We start from the raw sequence: 6,126 nt of genomic DNA, 5'->3' as shown, positions 1-6,126 counted from the left end.
ATAAATAAATAAATAAATAATAATAATAATAATAATAATAATAATAATAATAATAATAATAATAATAGTGAAGTCTAAAGAAACTAACTGCCCAAATGAAAAATGTGAGGAGAAAATGGGCGGGGGAAGGGGAGAATAGAATAAAAGAGAAAAGTGTTCCCTGAGCTAAACCAACCAACCAACCCACTAAGTGGTTGTGGAAAAACTCACTCGTGGTAGTCAGAAGAAAAGTGAGTGAGAAGGTGCTTGCCCTGTCTCTTGAGGCATGCGCAGTAACTTGAAAGAGCTCCCCCAAGAGGACTGTGTAGGAGCACAAGCTCCCTGGCTAGAGTACTAGAATGTTCTGAGGTTTGTTATCTCCAGTGCAGAATCCTTGTATGGGACCGCACAAAGACATCGAATCATAGAATCATAGAATAGTAGAGTTGGAAGGGGTCTATAAGGCCATCGAGTCCCACCCCCTGCTCAATGCAGGCCTCCACCCTAAAGCATACCTGGCAGATGGCTTTCCAGCTGCCTCTTGAATGCCTCCAGTGTGGGAGAGCCCATGAGGAAGTATATCTCGTTACTTCATGAATTATGGCAATGTGAACTAGGACGAACATATACCATAGATGTATGCTTACTAGAAGTAAGTTGGCAAATCAATTCATAGTAATCAAAGCAACAGTAAAGGCAATCATGACCAAGTCTAGGCCTACCCAGATGAATTTTAATGTTATGTTTGTTATTTTAATATTTTATCAGTTTTATATGCTCTGTTAACCAGTTTTATGTATTGTATTGTTTTATTTAATGTTGTTCCCCGCCTCGATCCAGAGGGAGAGGCAGGTAAGAAATAAATTATTATTATTATTATTATTTCATTTTCCTGATATAATGAAGCATGCCAATAATGGACAAAGTGTTGGCTAAAGTGTTGACCAGTCAGAAGAATCCAGAGTTAAGAGTATTGTCAATGGCTTACTAGTCCAGGTGCAATGTAAAGCAGGGTATTTACGAGCTTGAGAAATCAGATTCCAGAAACCATCACCATTGCTCTTTCAACCTTTCAGATCTGCCCACTACTGGCTAGACTATGTTTTCAGCTCTGGCTTGGGATGTGGGGCAATTGTTGCTGTTAATGTTGGCTGGTACACTAGCCAGTAGTGAAGGAGATAGCTACGGGCAGAGGATCTCAAAGAACCTGTCCATGAAGCTTTATGGGCAGGGTATTGTCAAGTATTAAATAGTAGCTTGCTGGAAGACTAAGAGATGGACTAAGAATGATTGTTGAAAACATGTGGAACAAGGTTTCAGTGCCATGACATGAACAGGGGCACCTTCTACCTCAAATGTTTCATGAATACAATTCTTCTTCTTTTAAGGCTTCTAGATTGTAAAGACATCTACTTATTTCAAACCTGTGAATTATTGCTTCTATTGTTTAAAATCACATTTGCCAGAGTAGGTACATATTTAGCTACATGAAAGATCAGTATCTGGCTGCGTTGACAAATAGAATCTATTACGTATGTTTACTGTTGAGTTCTGTATAGTACTGGAAGTATGACAGTGGACGGAATGTTATTTTATTTTGTTGTTTGTATATATGAGTGTTTGGTTGCAGCCTTGATTTGCTTTAACGAATCCTTTCTATTACAGGCAAAGCTGTTTGAATGGTGTCGTCTGATTGGCTTTTCATTTTCAGTTGTGAGTGAGAGTATAACTGTCACTGGGTTTGCTTTGTGAGGTAGATAAGGACTGGCTTTCAGCGGAGTAGGATTAGGGAATCTGGGCTATAGATTTGGGGCGTGGTTAGTTTTCCCTGGGAGGTGGAGGGAGGTACATTTATTTTAACACCATGTTGTACTAGCATATCTTTTCCCTTATAAATAAAGTTTTAAATTTTGTTTTGTCATTTTAAAACCACGCCTTGCTCGGTCTTATTCGTTGCTGAAGGTTTGTGATATATATATACACACACACATGGGTTTAAAATACCCTTTTAAAAAGAAAAAAAGTGGTTACACTAGAGAGAGCTTTCCAGCTTTTCCAGAGAGAAGGAAAGAAACAGAGCCTATCACTAGTGCTTTCAGCTTTTCCAATCTATCCACCATAGCACCAGACCACACTGTTTTTCATTCGGGCATCACAGGAGAGAGCTGAGCAGGAAAATGCTTATTTTGTACCTTGGAGTGTGCTCAAAGATGCAAAGTTCTTTGACTTAAGGTCTAGAAAGTTACGAACATAATAGCCTGTGCGGCTAAAACCCAAGTGAGGGCCTACAGAGTCACCACAAGAGAACTGACTTCTTGCATATGTGATTTTGAATGCCTTACCCTTCGGTTCTGTTGGGTTTGGACAAAGGAAACTTTAAGTTCAAATCCCTGCTCAAACTTTATGTTCACTGGGTTGCCTGGGTCCAAATACAACCTGCCAAGTTGTTGTTTTTTTGCAGGGAGATGGGGAAGGTATACATAGGGACAGCGTCAAAAGTTGGTACTGCTTGGCACCTGCTGAGGCCCATGCTCCTGCAGAGAGCACGCTGGCACATCTCCTGGAATCTCCTCGCTGTTGCTGCACATTGAGTTGTCTTCTTTGTGCACTCAAACAGAAGCAAGCATAAAGAGATGGAGCCGCATATTCTATTTGCCTTCTGCACTTCCTCAGGGCAGTTGGGTGGATTGGGCCCAGAAGGAAAGGGCCAATGACTTTGCAGCAGTAACAGTGGGGAGAAGGATGTAGTCCTATTTAGAGAGCTTCCCCAGCCCCTCAAAATGTGGAGCCAGCACTGGGTTAACGTGATATCAGGATATATTGAAACTTTCAAAATCAATCAGTAGAGAGAATATTTTTAAAAACAGCAAATGAAAGGAAGCCATAAGATGTACCCCTAGTACACAGGCATGATTGGCCCTGTTGCTTCACAACTTTGGCTCTTTCATATCATTCTGTCACTGCTCGCTTGATCCTAATTGAAAAAGAAACCTGAAGGCACATGCAGTTCAGGAGTGGCCATCTCTTTCTGAAGTACTCGTACACCATTCCAGCTCAGTTCCTTTATATTCCCATGTTCATGTACTTTGCTACTGTATGGTTAGCAAAATGTCTTATATCTGAAGATGGTAGAACAATCAACTAGTCCTGTCTGCTGCATGCAGAGCCTTTTGTGCTCTGCATTCAGGTCCTCCTGGGTTCAATACCTGGCAATTCCACAGAGGGCTGGAAATATTCCTCTTTGAAACCCTGGAGAGCTGCTACTAATCAGTGTCTACAATTCAGACCTAGGTAGTCCAGTAATCTGACTCTAAGGCACCTTCCTATGTCCCTAAATATTATGAAAGATAAATCACACAGGAGCTTTGCAGAATTCTCATTCATGTTCATGGTCTTTGGGAAAGGTAGTGCTTCAGTATTTAATTTTGGTAAAGTGGACATGAGTTAGTTTTTTAACTCTTAACATCACAAATTATTTTTGTCTTTATAGAACAGAGACAGTACACTGACTGGGTTTGGATGACACAATAACCCACGATGAGTTTTTTTAACACATCGTGGGTTATCGTGCCACCTGTTGGGAATGTTTTAACCCACAGTGGCTTATTTCACCCACATTGGATTATCGTGGCACCTGTCAGGCATCGTGCATTAAGTCGCTCACCTAAAGTCATGCAGCAAGAGTGGTTCACATCGTTGCCATGCGACTCGAACGGAAATATCAAAAAGCAGCTTCTCGACAGAACGCTAAAGCACTGTAGTGTTAAAAAAAGGAAAAAGTTCTTTCACTGCCTCTAGCTCAATTGCTAAAGTGTGCAACTGTGCATTAACTAATGGGAAAAACAGCGGCTCCCTGACATGGCATTAGAGCACTGCGTCAATATTGTGTAAAAAAGAGGGGAAAATAGCCCCATTGCTATTGTGCCAAAGAGGCAGGGGTGCTGGGTTTTGCGAGGGCATCAGGTGCCCCCTGACAAGGGGAGGCTGGGAACGAAGTTTGGACCTGATCCTGCACCCCTCCAAGGGTTTATTAGTGCCATCCCCTTTTTCATGCGCTCGGGATTCCCTCCCTCTGGGTGTAGGTGCACAGGGTTTTGAAGATGCATCAGGTGCCTTCCAAGTAGGGCAGGCTTCGTGTGGAGTTAGGTCCCCAATCCCGTGACTCTCCGAGGGTTTATTAGTGCCACCCGTTTTTGGTGCACCTGGTCTTTTTGCTCCCCTCGGTGATTTACTACTCTCTGCAGCTCCTGCTCTGATGTTACGAATGGGTGAAATAGCACCACTGCTTGGGCAGGACGACTGCAGCGAGACACAGGGCAGGGGAAGGGCCAGATAAGGCACTGTAGCTTAATAAACTATGCACAATAGTTTATTAGCCAAGTAGTCTGACAAGGTAGCGTGGACTATTTCTAAAATAAGCTACTGTGCGTGGACAAAAGAGATGTCTGAATGTGGCCACTTAATTATACTCATTCCTGAATCCTATTAGAAATAAGGGGACAATCACTTATGCATTGAAGATTGCCAGATCTGTGGTTCACTGATCTCTTAAGTTCGAACAAAAACAACACAGAATGCAAGCACTGGGTTTGACAAATTTATTTCTAGACTTTTAGGGGAGGTCATTTTTTTTTCCTTTTCATTTGCTGGAAACTTATCTGTTACAGGTCTGTTGGTGACAATGTGCATTTCAGACCAGTGATGCCAATACATATATGTACACACACACATATACATACACACACACGTGTGTGTATATATATATATATGTACAAATCTGAATTGCTTTGCTTTCTATGGATCGTTATAACAATGTGACAAATAAAGCATCTCTGTTGGCACATGAACCCGCTTATCAGCATTTGGCCTTTTAAAATTTGCAGTACACACTGCCGCTGCCCAGTGAAACACATAACCAACAACCACTAACTCAATAATCTTGTTTGGTTCAGAGACACAGAGATGCCACAAACAGAAGTGTCTATGAGGTAAGCAGTAAGAAATGTTCCTGAAATTTGGACAGAATGTCTCCGGTCCTCCTGGGTCAGGCGACTGCTAGTAGCATTACAACGTGCTTGTCTTTTTCATTTCAATAAGCTTAGGTAAGATCTTAACTGCATTTGCCCTCAAAATGAAGTTTCTAATTCTGTTTTGGTTTAGCAGCATACAGGCAACTAGATTATTTTTCACCATACAACTCTGTTAGCTGGCTTACTTACGAGATTTACAGGTTGTTGTTTTTTGTTTTGTTTTTAAATTAGCATTATGCTATAATTAACATCATCAACAAAAACCCTAATATAACATAACAGATTAAACACACAAAATACTTAAAATTCCAGAAGATAACCTATCATACCGCATGATGATTCCCCATTGATGGAAAACATCAAAGGGCATATACAAGTTATATTATAATGCACCTTTCATATATCAAATGTGGCTAATAACACAGCTTAAAACTACTATGATAATAAACCCCAGATCAGAAAAAGAAATCCACTTTATAAAAACACATAACAAAAGAACCTGACATTACTCCATCTTCTGAAATGTCTGCTGTTTTAAAATGAGCAAAACCTAGTCGCAAATCACGAGACCCATTCAGAATAATGTCCAATGCATTTCAGCTTGCAGTAGAACTATGAGGCATTGTGAACGAACATTAAAACCTGATCTAAACACGGTTAACTGAAGTATGAGGTATTGTGAAACAGGAACCTTTTTTGGAATAGAGCAGTAATCACATTAAGTAAAATTGATCACATAAAAAAAAAATCTACCAAAAAAAATTGTTGTCAATAATATAATTTTCTATGAGAAAATTTAAAACCTATAACATGGCAGTATATGACATTGTATAAACAAAAAAAATGACCACAAAATAGCAGCAAAACACAATGACAAAGATACAGAAAAGCAATGTTAATTTTTTTTATCATTTCATGCTGGGAATTTATCCATAGCAGCTCAATAAAAAAATGGGAGCATCTGCTCCTTTTTTTTTTCCTTTTTAAAACTTTTTTTTTTTTTTTTTTACAATCAACACCTTAGCGGCAGTTTCTCACATACATTTTGCCATCACATTCTCCTCAAGCATCAACTTCAACAGCTATATCCACGTCCCTTCAGCTACTTTCTACAATA

Source organism: Elgaria multicarinata, chromosome 2 (assembly GCF_023053635.1).
Source record: "Elgaria multicarinata webbii isolate HBS135686 ecotype San Diego chromosome 2, rElgMul1.1.pri, whole genome shotgun sequence".
NCBI lineage: Eukaryota > Metazoa > Chordata > Lepidosauria > Squamata > Anguidae > Elgaria > Elgaria multicarinata.
Note: the sequence above shows the minus strand (reverse complement) of the source record.